This window comes from Aotus nancymaae, unplaced genomic scaffold, assembly GCF_030222135.1.
Source record: "Aotus nancymaae isolate 86718 unplaced genomic scaffold, 86718_ANA_hifiasm-v0.15.2.pri h1tg000040l, whole genome shotgun sequence".
Classification (NCBI taxonomy): Eukaryota; Metazoa; Chordata; class Mammalia; order Primates; family Aotidae; genus Aotus; species Aotus nancymaae.
The window spans coordinates 19,093,661-19,114,960 of NW_026988454.1; the positions used below are offsets into that span (position 1 = coordinate 19,093,661).

Sequence of the window (21,300 nt, forward strand, 5' to 3'; positions counted from 1 at the left end):
TGGAGTTGAGATTTCATAATGCTGCCATAGTATTTTTCTCTCTCACTCTCCTGCTTCAAACTCACAGTGACATTTGGGCCATTTTTTCCCTCTGCATAAATGCACAGTCCTGCCATCCATCATGCCAAGGGCAACTATGAATGAAATGAGCATTGAGCACATTAGTTTTCAATGCTATTAAGTCCATTAAACATATTAGCAGGCCCATTACTTTATTTTCCTACAGTTGTTTTAGTATTGTGACCTCCAGTCATGAAGAAAATGCGAAGCCTTCCCAAGCAAAAACCGCTAATAATATGGACAGGAGGTGAAGTTCACATGGGCCAAATCAGATCACTAATGGAAAATTATGCAGGCTCCAACCTGCCGCGTGACGTGGGCAAGTGTGAGATACCACACAACCAGGGAAGACACTGAAGCGCCTTCTTTCCCACACACCTAGTTGTACACAACTCATTAATTTGAAAACCCAAAAGAGGAAGTGAAATTAGGAATTTCAGTCTTCGTCTACCTCTCTTCTGATCTACCTTTAAGTGGCATCTACAGAAGCAGAATAGCCTGAAACTCCAGAAAAATGTAAAAGTTCTTAATTTAAGTTTAAAAAATCGATTAGAAAATCTTAAGGGAGCTAAAAATAATCTCTAATTGAAGGAGTTACTTCAGAACCAGACTTGGAAACATTTAGCATAGTCTTTCAATTTATTCTGAGGATAGTGCTGAAAATATATCTATCTACCTAATAGCAGAGAGAAAAATCTCCAACTTTGTCTTCTGGCTAGCTTTATTTTACCCTTACTGATACGCCTAGTTTACAGTATTCCCCTCACCTCCACCCACCCCACCGCCATTTGTAGTTTTCGTTTCAATTATCCGTGGTCAGCTGTGGTCTGGAGATAGATGATTACAGTGCAGTAGGATATTTTGAGAGGGAGAGACCATATTCACGTAACTTTATTTTATTTTATTTTGTTTTATTATTTGAGATGGAATCTTGCTCTGTCACCCAGGCTGGAGTGCAGTGGCACCATCTCGGCTCACTGCAACTGCCGCCTCCCGAGTTCAAGTAATTCTCCTGCCTCAGCTTTCTGAGTGACTGGGATACAGTTGCCTATCACCACGCCTGGCTAATTTTTGTATTTTTAGTAGAGGCGGGGTTTCACCATGTTGGCCAGGGTGGTCTCAAACTCCTGACCTCAGGTGATCCACCTGCCTCGCCTCCCAAAGTGCTGGGATTACAGGTTTGAGTCACCTCACCTGGCCTACATTCATATAACTTTTATTACGGTATATTGCTCTAATTGCTCTATTTTATTATTATTGTTAATATTTTACTTGCTTAATTTATTAATTAAATTTTACATCAGGTATGTATAGGAAAAAACAGTGTAAACAGGATTTGGTACTGTGATGATTAATATTGAATGACAACTTGATTAGACTGAAGGATGCAAAGTATTGTTCCTGGGTGTGTCTGGGAGGATGCTTCCAAAGGAGATTAACATTTCAGTCAGTGGACAGGGAGAGGCTGACCCTCCCTCAATCTGGATGGGCACCATCTAATCAGCTGCCAGTGTGGCCAGAATAAAAGCAGGCAGAAAAACATGGAAGACTAGATGGATTTAGTCTTCTGGCCTACATCTTTCTCCCATTCTGGAGGCTTCCTGCTCTTGAACATCAGACTCCACGCTCTGCAGATTTGGGACTCGGACTGGCTTCCTTTCTCCTCAGCTTGCAGATGGCCTATTGTGGGACCTCACCTTGTAACTGTGGGAGTCAATACTCCTTAATAAACTTCTCTTTATGTGTACATCAATCCTATTAGCTCTGTCCCTCTAAAGGGCCCTAACTAACACAGGTACCAACCTTGGCTTCAAGCATCCACTTGGATGTTTCCCTGCAAATCAGTGGGAATACCAAACTTACCCTAGGAAAAGCACCACCCTCAGTACCTTCTCAGATATAATGTACCCACATGAGAAAGAGGCTGTCTGCAACAAAAATGGTGCCATGGAAGCTGGAGAAAATGATTTAAAGCTTTTGCAAATTACTATTGGGAAAAGTTAAACCTAATGTAAAATTTTAAACTATATCCTCAGATTTAAAAATCTCTAGCCTTCCAGTTTCATGTGTAACACTGAGGAACATTTTGAGCTGTAAGAAAATGAAGACCTATTCTTAATCATAATGACATTTGTTGTTTTCATAAAGGATCAATGGTCTCAGTGTTGATGCAAGCAGCTGAATAATGTCATCAGGGAGCCAAACTCTTTCTATATTTCTGCTCATTTATTATTATTATTTTAATTGCATTTTAGGTTTTGGGGTACATGTGAAGAACATGCAAGATTGTTGCATAGGTGCATACGTGGCAGGGCGATTTGCTGTCTTCCTTCCCTTCACCTATATGTGGCATTTCTCCCCATGCTATCTCTCCCCACTACCCACTCCCCGCTAACCCTCCCCTATTTCCCCCCAACAGACCCCAGTGTGTAGTACTCCCCTCCCTGTGTCCATGTGTTCTCGTTGTTCAACACCCACCTATGAGTGAGAACATGCAGTGTTTCATTTTGTGTTCTTGTGTCAGTTTGCTGAGAATGATGGTTTCTAGGTTCATCCATGTCCCTACAAAGGACGCGAACTCATCGTTTTTGATGGCTGCATAATATTCCATGGTGTATATGTGCCACATTTTCCCTGTCCGGTCTATCATCGATGGGCATTTGGGTTGGTTCCAGGTCTTTGCTATTGTAAACTGTGCTGCAATTAACATTCGTGTGCATGTGTCCTTATAGTAGAACGATTTATAATCCTTTGGATATATACCCAGTAATGGGATTGCTGGGTGAAATGGAATTTCTATTTCTAGGTCCTTGAGGAATCGCCACACTGTCTTCCACAATGGTTGAACTAATTTACACAACCACCAACAGTGTAAAAGTGTTCCTATTTCTCCACATCCTCTCCAGCATCTGTTGTCTCCAGATTTTTTTAATGATCGCCATTCTAACTGGTGTGAGATGGTATCTCAATGTAGTTTTGATTTGCATTTCTCTAATGACCAGTGATGATGAGCATTTTTTCAAATGTTTGTTGGCCTCATGTATGTCTTCTTTTGTAAAGTATCTGTTCATATCCTTCGCCCACTTTTGAATGGGCTTGTTTTTTTTTCTTGTAAATCTGTTTTAGTTCTTTGTAAATTCTGGATATTCAGCCCTTTGTCAGATGGGTAAACTGCAAAATTCTTTTTCCCATTCTGTTGGTTGCCGATTGACTCTTATGACTGTTTCTTTTGCTGTGCAGAAGCTGTGGAGTTTGATTAGGTCCCATTTGTCTATTTTGACTTTTGTTGCCAATGCTTTTGGTGTTTTGGTCATGAAGTCCTTACCTATGCCTATATCCTGAATGGTTTTGCCTAGATTTTCTTCTATGGTTTTTATGGTGTTAGGTCTTATGTTTAAGTCTTTAATCCATCTGGAGTTAATTTTAGTGTAAGGTGTCAGGAAGGGGTCCAGTTTCTGCTTTCTGCATATGGCTAGCCAGTTTTCCCAACACCACTTATTAAACAGGGAATTCTTGCCCCGTTGCTTGTTTTTGTCAGGTTTGTCTAAGATCAGATGGTTGTAGATATGTTGTGTTGCCTCCGAGGCCTCTGTTCTGTTCCATTGGTCAATATCTCTGTTTTGGCACCAGTACCATGCTGTTTTGATTACTGTAGGCTTGTACTATAGTTTGATGTCTGGTAGTGTGATGCCTCCCACTTTGTTCTTTTTGCTTAGAATTGACTTGGCTATGCGGGCTCTCTTTTGGTTCCATATGAAGTTTAAGGTGGTTTTTTCCAGTTCTGTGAAGAAGGTCTTTGGTAGCTTGATGGTGATAGCATTGAATCTGTAAATTACTTTGGGCAGTATGGCCATTTTCACGATATTGATTCTTCCTAACCATGAACATGGAATGTTTCTCCATCTGTTTGTGTCCTCTCTTATTACGTTGAGCAGTGGTTTGTAGTTCTCCTTGAAGAGGTCCTTTACGTTCCTTGTTAGTTGTATTCCTAGGTATTTTATTCTCTTTGTAGCAATTGTGAATGACAGTTCATTCTTGATTTGGCTGTCTTTAAGTCTGTTATTGGTGTATAGGAATGCTTGTGATTTTTGCACATTAATTTTGTATCCTGAGACTTTGCTGAAGTTGCTTATCAGTTTAAGGAGATTTTGGGCTGAGATGATGGGATCTTCTAGATATACAATCATGTCATCTGCAAATAGAGACAATTTGACTTCCTCCTTTCCTATTTGAATACCCTTTATTTCTTTTTCTTGCCTGATTGCTCTGGCTAGAACTTCCAATACTATATTGAATAGGAGTGGTGAGAGAGGGCATCCTTTTCTAGTGCCTGATTTCAAAGGGAATGCTTCCAGTTTTTGCCCATTCAGTATGATATTGGCTGTTGGTTTGTCGTAAATAGCTTTTATTATTTTGAGATATGTTCCGTCAATACCTAGTTTATTGAGGATATTTAGCATAAAGGGCTGTTGAATTTTGTTGAAGGCCTTCTCTGCATCAATTGAGATAATCATGTGGTTTTTGTCTTTGGTTCTGTTTATGTGGTGAATTACATTTATAGACTTGTGTATGTTGAACCAGCCTTGCATCCCCGGGATGAATCCTACTTGATCATGGTGGATAAGCTTTTTGATGTGATGTTGCAATTGGCTTGCTAGTATTTTATTGAAGATTTTTGCATCTATGTTCATCATAGATATTGGCCTGTAGTTTTCTTTTCTTGTTGAGTCTCTGCCAGGTTTTGGTATCAGGATGATGTTGGTCTCATAAAATGATTTGGGAAGGATTCCCTCTTTTTGGATTATTTGGAATAGTTTCAGAAGGAATGGTACCAGTTCCTCTTTGTATGTCTGGTAGAATTCGGCTGTGAACCCATCTGGACCTGGGCTTTTTTTGGGTGGTAGGCTCTTAATTGCTGCCTCGACTTCAGACCTTGTTATTGGTCTATTCAGGGTTTCGACTTCTTCCTGGTTTAGGCTTGGGAGGAGGCAACTGTCCAGGAATTTATCCCTTTCTTCCAGGTTTTCTAGTTTATGTGCATAGAGTTGTTTGTAATAATGTCTGATGATGGTTTGAATTTCTGTGGAATCTGTGGTGATATCCCCTTTATCATTTTTATTGCGTCTATTTGGTTATTCTCTCTTTTCTTTTTTATTAATCTGGCTAGTGGTCTCTTTTGTTGATCTTTTCAAAAAACCAGCTTCTTGATTTATTGATTTTTTGAAGGGTTTTTTTGTGTCTCTATCTCCTTCAGTTCTGCTCTGATCTTAGTTATTTCTTGTCTTCTGCTAGGTTTTGAGTTTTTTTTGATCTTGCTCCTCTAGCTCTTTCAATTTTGATGATAGGGTGTCAATTTTAGATCTCTCCTTTATTCTCATGTGGGCACTTATTGCTATGTATTTTCCTCTAGAGACTGCTTTTAATGTATCCCAGAGATTCTGGTATGTGGTGTCTTCATTCTCATTGGTTTCGAAGAACATCTTTATTTCTGCCTTCATTTCAGTGTTTATCCAGTCAACATTCAGGAGAAAGTTGTTCAGTTTCCATGAAGCTGTGCGATTCTGGGTTGGTTTCTGAATTCTGAGTTCTAACTTGATTGCACTGTGGTCTAAGAGACTGTTTGTTATGGTTTCCATTCTTTTGCATTTGCTGAGGAATGATTTACTTCCAATTATGTGGTCAATTTTAGAGTAGGTGTGATGTGGTGCTGAGAAGAAAGTATATTCTGTGGATTTGGGGTGGAGAGTTCTGTAAATGTCTATTAGATTTTTGGGTCCAGGTCTGAGTTCAAGTCCTGGATATCCTTATAAATTTTCTGTCTCGTTGATCTGTCTAATATTGACAATGGTGTGTTAAAGTCTCCCACTATTATTGTGTGGGAGTCTAAGTCTCTTTGTAAGTCATTAAGAACTTGCCTTATGTATCTGGGTGCTCCTGTATTAGGTGCATATATATTTAGGATCATTAGCTCTTCTTGTTGCATTGATCCTTTTACCATTATGTAATGTCCTTCTTTGTCTCTTTTGATCTTTGTTGCTTTAAAGTCTGTTTTGTCAGAGATGAGAATTGCAACTCCTGCTTTTTCTGCTCTCCATTTGCTTGGTAAATCTTCCTCCATCCCTTTATTTTGAGCCTTTGTGTATCCTTGCATGTGCGATGGGTTTCCTGGATACAGCATACCAATGGGTTTTGGCTTTTTATCCAATTTGCCAGTCTGTGTCTTTTGATTGGGGCATTTAGTCCGTTTACATTTAGGGTTAATATTGTTATGTGTGAATTTGATACTGCCATTTTGATGCTAGCTGGCTGTTTTGCCCATTAGTTGATGCAGTTTCTTCACTGTGTTGATGCTCTTTGCCATTTGGTATGTTTTTGGAGTGGCTGGTACTGGTTGTTCTTTTCTATGTGTAGTGCCTCTTTCAGGAGCTCTTGTAAAGCAGGCCTGGTGGTGATGAAATCTCTGAGTACTTGCTTGTTCACAAAGGATTTTATTTTTCCTTCACTTATGAAGCTTAGTTTGGCTGGATATGAAATTCTGGGTTGAAAGTTCTTTTCTTTAAGGATGTTGATTATTGGCCCCCACTCTCTTCTGGCTTGTAGGGCTTCTGCTGAGAGATCTGCTGTGAGTCTGCTGGGCTTCCTTTTGTGGGTAACCCGACCTTTCTCTCTGGCTGCCCTTAGCATTTTCTCCTTCATTTCAACCCTGGTGAATCTGATGATTATGTGCCTTGGGGTTGCTCTTCTTGAGGAATATCTTTGTGGTGTTCTCTGTATTTCCTGGACTTGAATATTGTCCTGCCTTGCTAGGTTGGGGAAGTTTTCCTGGATAATATCCTGAAGAGTGTTTTCCAGCTTGGATTCATTCTCTTCATCACATTCAGGTACACCTATCAAATGTAGATTAGGTCTTTTCACATAGTCCCATATTTCTTGTTGACTTTGTTCATTCCTTTTTACCCTGTTTTCTCTAATCTTGCCTTCTTGTTTTATTTCACTGAGTTGATCTTCAACCTCTGATATCCTTTCTTCTGCTTGGTCAATTCGGCTGTTGAAACTTGTGCATGCTTCGCAAAGTTCTCGTGTTGTGTTTTTCAGCTCCATCAATTCACTTATATTCCTCTCTAAGTTGTCCATTCTTGTTAGCATTTTGTCAAATATCTTTTCAAGGTTCTTAGTTTCTTTGCATTGGGTTAGAACATATTCTTTTAGCTCATGGAAGTTTCTTATTACCCACTTTCTGAAGGCTGATTCTGTCATTTCATGACACTCATTCTCCATCCAGTCTTGTTCCATTGCTGGTGAGGAGTTGTGATCCCTTGTAGGAGGAGAGGTGTTCCGGTTTTGGGTGTTTTCATCCTTTTTGCACTGGTTTCTTCCCATCTTTGTGGATTTATCCACCTGTCGTCTTTGTAGTTGCTGACTTTCTAATTGGGTCTCTGAGTGGACATCCTGTTTGTTGATGATGAAGTTATTTCTGTTTCTAAGTTTTCTGTCTAACAGTCTGGCCCCTCTGCTGTAGGACTGCTGAGGTCCACTCCAGGCCCTGCTTGCCTGGGGATCACCTGCAGCAGCTGTGGAACAGTAAAGGTTGCTACCAGTTTCTTCTTCTGCTTTGTCCCAGAAGGATACCTGCCAAATGTCAGTCTGAGCTCTCCTTTATGAGGCGACTCTTTGGATATACGGGGCTCAGGGAGCTGCTTGAGGAGACAGTCTGTCCTTTATAGTAGCTCAAGTACAGAGCTGTGAGCTCTGTTGTTCATTCAGAGCTACTGAGCAGGTACTTTTAAGTCTGTAGCAGCAGAACTCATAAACCCCTTTTTTTCCCCCAGGTGTTCTGTCCCGGGGAGTTAGGGCCTTATTTATCAGTTTCTGCTGTGCTGCTGCCTTTATTTTTTTTCAGGGCTGCCCTGCCTGGCAGGGAGGCAGCCTAGTCACTGTCTGCCTACAGAGGCTTCGCTGAGCTGCTATGGGCTCTGCCCAGCTGCCGTGTGAACTTCCCTGCAGTCCTGTTTATATGAGTGTAGTTAGAACTGCCTCAGCAATGGTGGCCTGCCTCTGTAATGACGGACTCTCTCTGTAATGGCGGGTTGCCTCGGCAATGGCAGGCTGCCTCAGCAATGGCAGACTGCCTCCGTAGTGGTGGAGTGCCTCGGTAATGGCAGATGCCCCTCCTGCTCAGAGCTGGACTGTCCCGAGTTCAGCTATGCTTGCTGTGAAACGCTCAACCCAGAGCGTATCCAATTGCAGTTTTTTTGTTTTTGTTTTTGTTTTTGTGGGGGTGGGACCAGCCCAGCCTGATCACCTGGCTCCCTGCCTCAGAGCCTTTTGTTTTTTAGTTGAACAGTTGGCTCTCTCCCAGGTGTTCTGGTCGCCTGTTGAAAAGGTGCCAGGATCTGTGTGATTTCCCATGCAGCGACCCACTGCGCTGGCTGAAACAGTGGCTCTGAGATTCGTGGCGCTTTTTTGCCCAGGAATCTCCTGGCCTGGCTCCCTATTTCAGTCCCCCCTTTATTTTTTTTTAATCAGATGAATGAGTGACTCTGCCTTCTCAGAGCTTCCCGAAGCTCCCCTTGATGGCTAAGAGGGGACCCAGTCCCGTTTACTCTGCACCAGGAACCATGGCACTGGGGCGCCAGCAAAACAGCCATGCCTGCCAAAACAGCTGCGCTGGCGACCCGTGGGGCTCCTCCACCTGGGAATCTCCTGGTCTGTGGGCAATAAAAATCTGTCTGGAAATGCGGGATCCACTCACCCTCTGCGCTTTCACTGGGAGCTGCAATCCTGAGATGCTCCTAACCGGCCATCTTGGATCTTCCCTGCTTATTTATTCTTATGGGGCTTTTTGTTCTCATGACTGCATCCTCCCTCTCACAACATGGCTACTGAGGTTCTTGGCATCACATGTAAAGGCAAATCCAAAGGAAAGAGCAGCCCAGCAGCGGAGGTTCTCTGAAAAAGAACAGGTTTTTTCCACTAAATTATGAAATCATTAGACTAGAAACTGTATCCATTTTATCTTTGTGTCTTCCACCTTCTCTAGACCAGCTCCAGTAAGGACACATAGTAGATGCTGAAAAATGGTAGAATTAACAGGAAATCATATAGTATATTCTAATCATGTTTGTCAACAACTATTAGTCAGTGGATTTTTTTCTTGTATATCTAGTGTGTCCACATTCTCATCATCCTCACGATTTGCCATTTAGAAGATGGATAGAATGGTATAGATCACACAGTGTGATCTCAATGAACAGACTTGCTTAAAGTATCCCCTAAAGCAAATTCTGCTCTGTTGAAAAATAAAAATGAATTAACACAAAACGTAGTTGGCCTATTACCACAGCTAAGTGCTAAAGGTGACTTTCTTACTGTGGGGCGTAACAAAAATATCTTCATTTGTGATTTTTTTTTAATCCCTGAAGAGTTAGAAATAAATATGACCACCCCAAACCAAATTTAAAGAATATAAAAACATGTTGCTCCTTTTCTCCATTTTTAGACAGTTAGGTCAAATGGTATGTACTTTTAAATGGCTTTTGACTTATACTGTTGGATTCCTTCCATAAAGCTCTCTGTAAGCACTTATGAAAATGTCCCTAAACAGAAAAGTTGTGTTATTGATCATTTGTTCCTGTGTTCGGTGTCATTACTTTTCTTCTTTGACATGCTAAATTAGGGAAAGTGAGCCGTGGATATGCCTGACTATAGAAGATAAACTACTGGGAGCTTGTTGTGGGGAATTGCTAGGGTTTGCTTTCTGTATTCCTACTCCCCACATCTGTGGAGTAGGAATAAAATTTTGCCTTCAGGAGAATCTCCCATCGTGTAGCCTTGCTCAGAAAGATAAACAGCTTTCTTGCCAAAGCATTTCTTTTCCCTCCTACAAAGGCCACGCTCTGCCAAGCAGATACTCTCTCCTGAAGTCAGAATCATTCATGACTCTAGCAGGGCCAGTGAGTATTCTTGGCATTCATTTGCTATGTGAAAGTAGTGGCGTGTGAACTAACCTCTTCTTACTATCTAATCCTTCCAATAAATTCCACTTTGTTCTTAAGATGGCTACAATGGGTTTCTGCTGTTTGCACAAATCTTTACTAGGTTTTTTTTTAAATTAATGACAAATCCTAAAAGATCTGTCAATAATGCCCAGCAGTCATCTGTGGTTCTCTAGAAACCTGCCACTCCACTCCCTGAGATTAGCATTTCATGATACCTTTCTCCTCAGATTTCCTTCCTCAAATCTCAGCCAACTACCTTGACTCATGCTCCTCCAAAAAGAAAGACATGAGGCCTGAATGTCCTCATATTCCCATCACCAAATTACAACCTCACCTGCACCTATATTAGCTTCTCTGCCTTTCCTGCATCAGAATTGAGTAATCATCTCCACTCCTCTTAGAGGCCACCTTGGATCATGAAGCAGAAACTGTATGTTGAGGAAAGCAGAGAAATAAAATAGAAAGAGCTTGGGTTCTGGCAAGATGAATGTGGTAGATGCCACAGTATGCTGCACAAATATGTGCCTCCAGGATGGAAGCACTCAATCTCCCAGCTTCTAGGAGTGGTGGCAATATACTGTTGCCAGCTGATCCCTCCTCTGGCCTATTCCCTCAGCTGAAGTGAGCACCACTGTTTAAGGTCAAGCCCCTTCTTTGTAACAGCCCCCATCCAATGACAGGTCAGTGTAAAGATATAAAGGCCTATCTTCCTTGCCCCAATTCTGGACAACTCTGTAGAGCTATCATAGCTCCAGAATGGACCATAGGATAGGCTGAGATCTTTATTGATTGCATCAGAGTTCAAATTTTCTTATTGCCAAAATCCTATTTTCTTCACTCCTGTGAGCACGCCCTAACACACTCATCAACAAATCTTTTACCAGAGTGTGCTGCTTGGGAAACCTGTCTAGTAACAGTTAGTGCGAGAAGTAGTCTGAGACAGCAGACTCTAAAATGAGATTTTGGATCTAGATCACTTGCAGGCAACTGGCAATGATGATCGCTTAACAGCTGGTAGTTACTGGTAGACCTTGGCATGTAGTAGCATGCAATTGTTAAAAATTTTACCGTGATGAACTGAGATGTTATACTGATGTTAAGTAATTTACCGGCAGGTAAAATGTGTGAGGCATTTTAGAGATAGAGAAAAAGAGGATAAGAAGTATAGAACATAGAGGCCATTGCTAGGGTCAATCAGTGCTTTGGAGAAAAACATGAAAGACTAAGAGTAAATTATTCAGCAAGAAAAGGCCAAATGTGGGGAGGATCCAAGGTGTCAGAAAAGGAACAGCTCTGGAGTGCAGTTCCCAGAGAGAATGCAGAGGGTGAGTGATCACCACATTTCCAAAAGAGGTTTTACTGCCCACAGAGCCAGAGATTCCTGGTTAGAAAATGCCACAAGTTTCCAACCTGGCTGTTTCAGCTGGTGCAGCAGGTCTTCACACAAAAACTCACCCAAATCTGGGTGGCTGTTTCAACTGGCACCTGGAACGCCTGGGAGAGTTACCTATTCAACTAAAAAAAATGGGGCTGAAACAGGGAGCCGGGTGATCTGGCTTGGTGAGTCCCACCCCCACAAAGACCAGCAATCTGAAATGCTGTGGATGAGGGTTTGACAGCAAGCACAGCTGGACCCGGGACGGTCCGGCTCTGTGGGGGGAAGGGTATCTGCCACTACTGAGGCAGTCCACCATTACCAAGGCAGACCGCCATTACCGAGGCAGTCTGCAACTTAGAGAGCTTAAAACACAAATCTGTGCAGCTCCAAAATCCGAGAGGGAGCTTACCCATAATCTCCAACCACTCTGAGAGATCAATGGATGCAAGTAGCTCCTGCCAGTACCTTGAGTGTTCACTTAGCACTTCTGGGGGTCGCTAGAAACTCCACTTCAGATCCCGCTTCTGACATCATCTGATAAAAGAAAAACTTCAGCCAAATTAAATTTAAAGGAGTTTAAAATAGACAAACTCAACCAATTGACAGCCATAAAATTTTTAAATTTCCCCATAGACTGGAAGCCATGCTTCAAGTTGTCCTGCCTTTCTGGACCAAACAAATGTATTTCATTCGTATATATATATATATATTTATAATTGCATTTTAGGTTCTGGGGTACGTGTGAAGAACATGCAGGATTGTTGCATAGGTACATACATGGCAATGTGGTTTACTGCCTCCATCCCCATCACCTATATCTGGCATTTCTCCCCATGTTATCCCTCCCTAACTCCCTACCCCCCCACTGTCCCTCCCCTAGTCCCCCCCAACAGACCTCAGTGTGTGATGGTCCCCCCTCTGTGTCCATGTGTTCTCATTGTTCAACACCCACCTATGAGTGAGAACATGCGGTGTTTGATTTTCTGTTCCTGTGTCAGTTTGCTGAGAATGATGGTTTCCAGGTTCATCCACGTCCCTACAAAGGACACAAACTCATCATTTTTAATGGCTGCATAGTATTCCATGGTGTATATGTGCCACATTTTCCCTGTCCAGTCTATCATCAATGGTCATTTGAGTTGGTTCCAAGTCTTTGCTATTGTAAACAGTGCTGCAATGAACATACATGTGCATGTGTCCTTATAACAGAATTATTTATAATCCTTTGGATATAATACCCAGTAATGGGATTGCTGGGTCAAATGGAATTTCTATTTCTAGGTCCTTGAGGAATCATCACACTGTCTTCCACAATGGTTGAACTAATTTACACTCCTACCAACAGTGTAAAAGTGTTCCTATTTCTCCACCTTCTCCAGATTTTTTAATGATCGCCATTCTAACTGGCATGAGATAGTATCTCAGTGTAGTTTTGATTTGTATTTCTCTAATGACCAGTGATGTTAGCAGTTTTTCATATGTTTGTTGCCCTAATATATGTCTCTTCTTTTGAAAAGTGTCTGTTCATATCCTTTGCCCACTTTTGAATGGGTTTGTTTATTTTTTTCTGGTAAATCTGTTTTAGTTCTTTGTAGATTTGGGATATAAGTCCTTTGTCAGGTGGGTAGATTGCAAAAATTTTTTTCCCATTCTGTTGGTTGCTGATTCACTCTAATGATTGTTTCTTTTGCTGTGCAGAAGCTCTGGAGTTTAATTACATCCCATTTGTCTATTTTGGCTTTTATTGTCAATGTTTTTGGTGTTTCAGTCATGAAGTCCTTACCTGTGCCTATGTCCTGAATGGTTTTGCCTATGTTTTCTTCTAGGGATTTTATGGTGTTAGGTCTTATGTTTAAGTCTTTAATCCATCTGGAGTTAATTTTAGTGTAAGGTGTCAGGAAGGGGTCCAGTTTCTGCTTTCTGCACATGGCTAGCCAGTTTTCCCAACACAATTTATTAAACAGGAATCCTTTCCCCATTGCTTGTTTTTGTCAGGTTTGTCAAAGATCAGATGGTTGTAGGTGTGTGACATTTCCTCCGAGGCCTCTGTTCTATTCCATTGGACTATATCTCTGTTTTGGTATGAGCACCATGCTGTTTTGATTACTGTAGCCTTGTAGTATAGTTTAAAGTCAGGTAACATGATGCCTCCAGCTTTGTTCTTTTTGCTTAGAATTGACTTGGCTATGTGGGCTCTCTTTTGGTTCCATATGAAGTTTGAAGTGGTTTTTCCAGTTCTGTGCAGAGGATCATAGGTAGCTTGATGGGGATAGCATTGAATCTGTAAATTACTTTGGGCAGTATGGCCGTTTTCATGATATTGATTCTTCCTAACCATGAGTATGGAATGTTTCTCCATGAGTTTGTGTCCTCTCTTATTTTGTTGAGCAGTGGTTTGTAGTTCTCCTTGAAAAGGTACTTTATATCCTTTGTTAGTTGTATCCCTAGGTATTTTATTCTCTTTGTAGCAATTGTGAATGGTAGTTTGTTCTTGATTTGGCTCTCTTTAAGTCTTATTGGTGTATAGGAATGCTTGTGATTTCTGCATATTGATTTTGTATCCTGGGACTTTGCTGAAGTTGCTTATCAGTTTCAGGAGATTTTGGGCTGAGATAATGGGGTCTTCTAAGTATACAATCATGTCATCTGCAAATAGAGACAATTTGACTTCCTCCTTTCCTAATTGAATATCCTTTATTTCCTTTTCTTGCCTGATTGCTCTGGCTAGAACTTCCCATACTATATTGAATAGGAGTGGTGAGAGAGGCATCCTTGCCTAGTGCCAGATTTCAAAGGGAATTCTTCCAGTTTTTGCCCATTCAGTATGATATTGGCTGTGGGTTTGTCATAAATAGATTTTATTATTTTGAGATATGTTCTGTCAATACCTAGTTTATTGAGAGTTTTGAGCATAAAGGGCTGTTGAATTTTGTCAAAGGCCTTCTCTGCATCTATTGAGATAATCATGAGATTTTTGTCTTTGGTTCTGTTTATGTGGTGAATTACATATATAGATTCGTGTATGTTGAACCAGCCTTGCATCCTTGGAATGAAGCCTACTTGATCGTGATGGATAAGCTTTTTGATGTGCTGTTGCAATTGGTTTTCCAGTATTTTATTGAAGATTTTTGCATTTATGTTCATCATGGATATTGGCCTGAAGTTTTCTTTTCTTGTGGACTCTCTGCCAGGTTTTGGTATCAGGATGATGTTGGTCTCATAAAACGATCTGGGGAGGATTCCCTCTTTTTGTATTGTTTGGAATAGTTTCAGAAGGAGTGATACCAGCTCCTCTTTGTATGTCTGGTAGAATTCAGCTGTGAACCCACCTGGACCTGGACTTTTTTTGGTTGGTAAGCTATTATTTGCTGCTTCAATTTCAGCCCTTCTTATTGGTCTATTCAGGGTTTCCTCTTCTTCCTGGTTTAGGCTTGGGAGGTTGTAAGTGTCCAGGAGTTTATCCATTTCTTCCAGGTTTACTGGTTTATGTGCATAGAATTGTTTGTAGTAATCTCTGATGGTTGTTTATATTTTGTGGAATCTGTGGTGATATCCTCTTTATCATTTTTTATTGCATCTATTTGATTATTCTCTGTTTTCTTCTTTATTAATCTGGCTAGTGGTCTATTTTGTTGATCTTTTAAAAAAAACCAGCTCCTGGACTTACTGATTTTTTGAAGGGCTTTTTGTGTCTCTATCTCCTTCAGTTCTGCTCTGATCTTAGTTATTTCTTCTCTTCTGCTAGGTTTTGAGTTTTTTTGACCTTGCTCCTCTAGCTCTTTCAATTTTGACAATAGGGTGTTAATTTTAGATCTTTCCTTGCTTCTCATGTGGGCATTTATTGCTATGAGTTTTCCTCTAGACACTGCTTTAAATGTGTCCCAGAGATTCTGGTATGTAGTGTCTTTGTTCTCATTGGTTTCGAAGAACATCTTTATTTCTGCCTTCATTTCATTGTTTATCTGGTCAACATTCAAGAGCCAGTTGTTCAGTTTCCATGCAGTTGTGTGGTTCTGAGTTAGTTTCTGAATTCTGAGTTCTAATTTGATTGCCCTGTGGTCTGAGAGACTGTTTATTATTTCCGTTCTTTTGCATTTGCTGAGGAGTGATTTACTTCCAATTATGTGGTCAGTTTTACAGTAGGTGTGGTGTGGTGCTGAGAAGAATGTATATTCTGTGGATATGGGGTGGAAAGTTCTGTAAATGTCTATTAGGTTTGCTTGATCCAGGTCTGAATTCAAGTCCCGGACATCCTTGTTAATTTTCTGTCTCATTGATCTGTTAATATTGACAGTGGAGTATTAAAGTCTCCCACTATTATTGTGTGGGAATCTAAGTCTCTTTGTAGGTCATTAAGAATTTGCTTTATGTATATGGGTACTCCTGTATTGGGTACATATATATTTAAGATCATTAGCTCTTCTTGCTGCATTTTACCATTATGTAATGCCCTTCTTTGTCTCTTTTAATCTTTGTTGGTTTAAAGTCTATTTTATCAGAGACTAGGATTACAATTCCTGCTTTTTTTTTGCTCTCCAGTTGCTTGGTAAATCTTCCTCGATCCCTTTATTTTGAGCCTATGTGTATCCTTGCATGTGAAATGGGTTTCCTGGATACAGCACACCAATGGGTTTTGACTTTTTATCCAATTTGCCAGTCTGTGTCTTTTGATTGGAGCATTTAGCCCATTTACATTTAAGGTTAATATTGTTATGTGTGAATTTGATCCTGCCATTTTGATGCTAGCTGGTTGTTTTGCCCATTAGTTGATGCAGTTTCTTCATTGTGTCAATGCTCTTTACCATTTGGTATATTTTTGGAGTGGCTGGTACTGATTGTTCTTTTCTGCGTTTAGTGCTTCTTTCAGGAGCTCTTGTAAGGCAGGCCTGGTGGTGATGAAATCTCTGAGCAATTGCTTGTTTGTAAAGGATTTTATTTCTCCTTCGCTTATGAAGCTTAGTTTGGCTGGATATGAAATTCTAGTTTGAAAATTCTTTTCTTTAAGGATGTTGAATATTGGACCCCACTCTCTTCTGGGTTGTAGGGTTTCTTTTCAGAGATCTGCTGTGAGTCTGATGGGCTTCCCTTTGTTGGTAACCCAACCTTTCTCTCTGGCTGCCCTTAGCATTTTCTCCTTCATTTCAACCCTGGTGATTCTGACGATTATGTGTCTTGGGGTTGCTTTTCTTGAGGAATATCTTTGTGGTGTTCTCTGTATTTCTTGGACTTGAATGTTGGCCTGCCTTGCTAGGTTGGGGAAATTCTCCTGGGTAATATCCTGAAGAGTGTTTTCCAGCTTGGATTCATTCTCTCCGTCACATTCAGGTACACCTATCAAATGTAGATTAGGTCTTTTCACATAATACCATATTTCTTGGAGGCTTTCTTCATTTCTTTTCACTCTTTTTTCTCTAATCTTGCCATCTCATTTCATTTCATTGAGTTGGTCTTCAATCTCTGATATCCTTTCTTCTGCTTGGTTGATTCAGCTATTGAAACTTGTGTATGTTTCACGAAGTTCTCATGTTGTGTTTTTCAGCTCCATCAATTCATTTATAATCCTCTCTATGCTGCTTATTCTCATTAGCATTTCGTCAAACCTTTTTTCAAGTTTCTTAGTTTCTTTGCATAGGGTTAGAAAATGATCTTTTAGTTCAGAGAAGTTTGTTATTACCCACCTTCTGAAGTCTGTTTCTGTCAATTCATCAGACTCATTCTCCATCTGGCCTTGTTCTCTTGCTGGTGAGGAGTTGTGATCCCTTGGAGGAGGAGAGGCATTCTGGTTTTGGGTGTTTTCATTCTTTTTGTACTGGTTTCTTCCCATCTTTATGGATTTATCTACCTGTGGTCTTTGTGTTTGGTGATTTTCAGATGGGGTCTCTGAGTGGACGTCCTTTTTGTTGCTGATGAAGTTATTTCTTTCTGTTTCTTAGTTTTCCTTCTAACAGTCAGGCACCTCTAATGTAGGACTGCTGGAGGTCCACTCGAGCCCCTGCTTGCCTGGGATCACCTGCAGTGTCTTCTGCATTTTTGCTGGGAACTGCAATCCAGAGTTGTCCCTATTTGGCCATCTTGTATCCTATGCCCCGGTGTATTTCTTAAATGTATTTGATTGAAGTCTCATGCCTCCCTAAATTGTATAAAACCAAGCTATGCCCCAACCATCTTGGGCACATGTTCTCAGAACCTCCTGAGGGTTGTGTCATGGGCCATGGTCTCTCCTAGTTGCCTCAGCATAAATCCCTTAGAGTATTTTAGAGTTTGACTCTCTTTTCATCAACAAATTAACACTTTGCTCTAACAAACATTTTCACTTTTCCCCTCAACTCTTCCCCCACCTTATCTTCTGGAAACCACAATTCTATTCATTACTTTTTGAGTTAAACTTTTTTTGATTTCACCTATAAGTGAGATCATACAGTATTCATCTTTCTGTGCATGGTTTATTTCTCTTGGCATAATGTTCTCTAGATTCACCCATGTTGTCACAAATAACAGAACTTTATTTTTTTTGAAGGCTGAATCATATTTCATTGTATACATGTACCCTGTCTTTCCCCATTCATCCACTGATGGACACTTAGGTTGATTCCATATTTTGGCTTTTGTGACTAATGCTACAATGAACATGAGTATGCAAGTGTCTCTTTGACATGCTGATTTAAATTCCTCTGGCTGTATACTTAGAAGTAGGATTGCTGGGCTGGGCATGGTAGCTCATGCCTGTAATCTCAGCACTTTGAGAGGTCAAGGCGGGTGGATCATGAGGTCAAGAGATTGAGACCATCCTGGTCAACATGGTGAAACCCTGTCTCCACTAAAAATACAAAAATTAGCTGGGTATGGTGGCACACGCCTGTAGGCCCAGCTACTCAGGAGGCTGAGGCAGGAGAATTGCTTGAACCCAGGAGGTGGAGGTTGCAGTGAGCCGAGATCACACCATTGCACTCCAGCCTGGGAAACAAGAACAAAACTGTTTCTCAAAAAAAAAAAAAAAAAAAAAAGTGGAATTGCTGGATCTAAGTGCCTTCTTAATTGCTGTCCACCATAAGTTAAGATCTCCACTGTTTTCACAACACCTTAGGCATGAAATTCTCTACACCATTTTCCTATGAGTCAGTTCCCTTGGGGAGAGCTACAGAGCTTTGTCCTGAATAAAGGCTACTGCTCTCCTAGTGCAGGAACTTTGCAGATAGCACAGGAGCATGGGTGCAGATAATAGCCTCCTTATCCTGGTGACATCCCTGCTCTATTGGATGCTGGAGGGAGGGAGAATGATAACCTCCAGCCTTCTCAGCTTGCCTTCTCCTTATGGAACGTCTGCCCTAGGAATGACAGGAGTAGGACCTGGAGCCCCAGTATTCTCAGTCTGCTGGTCCTGAAATAGTATTTCCACCCTATAAGTAGGGTCTAGGATGGGAGCCTCAGCCCTTTTGACTATGTATGATAGAAACTTCAGTATAAAAGAGCTTCTGCAGGAGGTTGTGTATGATAAGAACAAAGCTTCTCATCACAGGGGAGGACAGAAACATCAGCAGCCTGCATTCCCAGAGTGAAACTGCAGCCCTATTCTGGGACACAGGAGGGAAAGGGATCCCCTGTATCATATTCTTGGCTGCATTGCCTGAAATTGAGGCCCCAGAGCAGTGTTTTCATAAGACAGAGCTTGGAGGTAGGGAGGGGAGAAGCATTCGTGGCTCAGGGGATACTGTTAAAGTGAACTAAATATGGCCTGAGAAGGACTCTGTACTTCTATATTTGAGTCCTTGTGGACAAACTGCAACATAGTTTAATAGGCAGACAAGATTGAAAACCTAACTTAGGAGTATGCACCTGTAGCAATAGATGAATCTTGGCCAATTCCAGTGGCCGTACTTCAACCATTTACACACTGCTGAGTGTTCAAGCTGTGTTCAAATAAGGCAAATGCCAACTTGTAACCAATCCAGCCGTTCTGTACCTCACTTCCAATTTCTGTACCTTATTTTCCTTTTTTGTCTATAAGTCTTCTTCCACTACATGGCTGCACTGGAGTCTCTGTGAATCTGCTGTGATTCTGGGGGCGGCTCAATTTGAGAATCATTCATTGCTCAAACTCCCTTAAATTTAATTCAGCTGAAGCTTTTCTTTTATCAACACACACTCTGCTGTTACCAAGATTTAGTAGATTTTCTGGAATAAGTGTTTCTTTGTTTGCTGTATGCCCTCAGAACAATTTGAGCAAATTTTAGAGAACGATTTTTTTTAACTTTTGTAGTAAAACAATTGTTATGCTCAGTAGGCCGCTGTGCTTCTCACTTCTTCTTTCTGGAAATCTGTTAATAATTGCAGTCAATTGATTCTTGACAAAAGTACAAAGGGAATTTAATGGGGAAAAGGATAATTGTTTCAACAATTGATGCTGGAACAATTGGATATTTATATGCTAAAAAATTACCCTTGTTTTTTTTACCTCATTCCATATAGAAAAATTAATTTAAAATAGATAAAGACCTTAAGGTAAGAATTAACAGTATAAAACTTCTAGAAGACATAAGAGAAAATCCAAGCAGTCACAAGTTAGAAAGTTTTCATAATTAGGCTTTCTGCTCTACCCAGAGGAGGGCCCATATGACATTGTTCTGGATTCCATTGTAACTTAAAGGGAAACTTTCAGAATGTCTGGAGCCTTTGATATCCTGCAAATAAAGGAGGAGGATGTCCTCAAGTTTCTTGGAGCAGGGACCCAATTAGGCGGCACCAACCTTGACTTCCAAATGGAACAGTGCACATCTACAAAAGGAAAAGTGACAGCATCTGCTTCCTAAATCTGAAGAGGACCTGAGAGTAGCTTCTGCTGGCAGTTTGCACTGTTGTTGCCATTGAAAACTCTGCTGATGACAGTGTTATCCCTTCCAGAATACTGGTCAGTGGGCTGCCCTGAAGTTTGCTGCTGCCACTGGACTCACTGCTATTGCTGACTGTTTTACTCCTGAAACTTTCACTAATCAGATCCAGGCAGCCTTCTGGGAGCCATGGCTTTAGGCGATTACTTATCCCAGGGATGACCACAAGCCTCTCACAGAGGTGTCTTATGCTAACCTGCCTACCATTGCTTTGGGTCATACAGATTCTCCTCTGTGCTGTGAACATTGCCATTCCCTGCAACAAGAAGGGCGCTCCCTCAGTGCGTCTGATGTGGTGGATGGCAGCCCGAAAAGTTCTGCACATGCGTGGTACCATCTCCTGTGAACACCCATATGAGGTCATGCCTGATCCCTACATCTACAGAGATTCCCAAAGAGATTGAAAAGAAAGAGCAGGCTGCTACTAAAAAGCTGAGGCTAAGGAGGAAGGGACTGCCCTAGCTCTTGAGTGCACTGCTACTCAGCCTGAGGTGGCAGCCTGCTATGAAGGTGTGCAGGTCACAGGTGCCCCCTGTGTCTATTCAGCAGGTCCATATCATAGACTGAAGCACTCAGTCTGCCACGGAAGACTGGTCCACAGCTCCCACTGCTTGGGCCACTGAGTGGGTAGAAAAAACCACTGAGTGGTCTTGAGCCATTTGGAAATAAGGTTGATGGAAAATAAACATCAGTTCTTGAAAAAAAACAGTTTTTTTATAATTAGGACACAAAAGTACAAAGTATAAAGGAAAAAATCAGGTAAATTGGATTTCATTAAAATAAGAAATTCTTGGTCCTCAAAAGAAATTTAAGAAAATGCAATGGTAAGCCACAGACTAAGAAAATATTTCAAATATTTTCAGATACAGAATTTGTATCTGAAATATATAAATAACTCACACAACTCAGTAATAAGACAAATAACCCAAATAAAGATGAGCAAAAGATTTAAACAGACACTTAAAAAAGATATAGAGAA

The 21,300-nt window shown here is 41.0% G+C and overlaps 1 pseudogene; it reads left to right on the top strand.

The window, feature by feature from the left end:
* The first annotated feature begins 20,093 nt into the window (after positions 1–20,093).
* LOC135268268 (small ribosomal subunit protein uS2B-like) lies at positions 20,094–20,725 on the top strand (annotated as a pseudogene).
* The last annotated feature ends 575 nt before the right edge of the window (positions 20,726–21,300 follow it).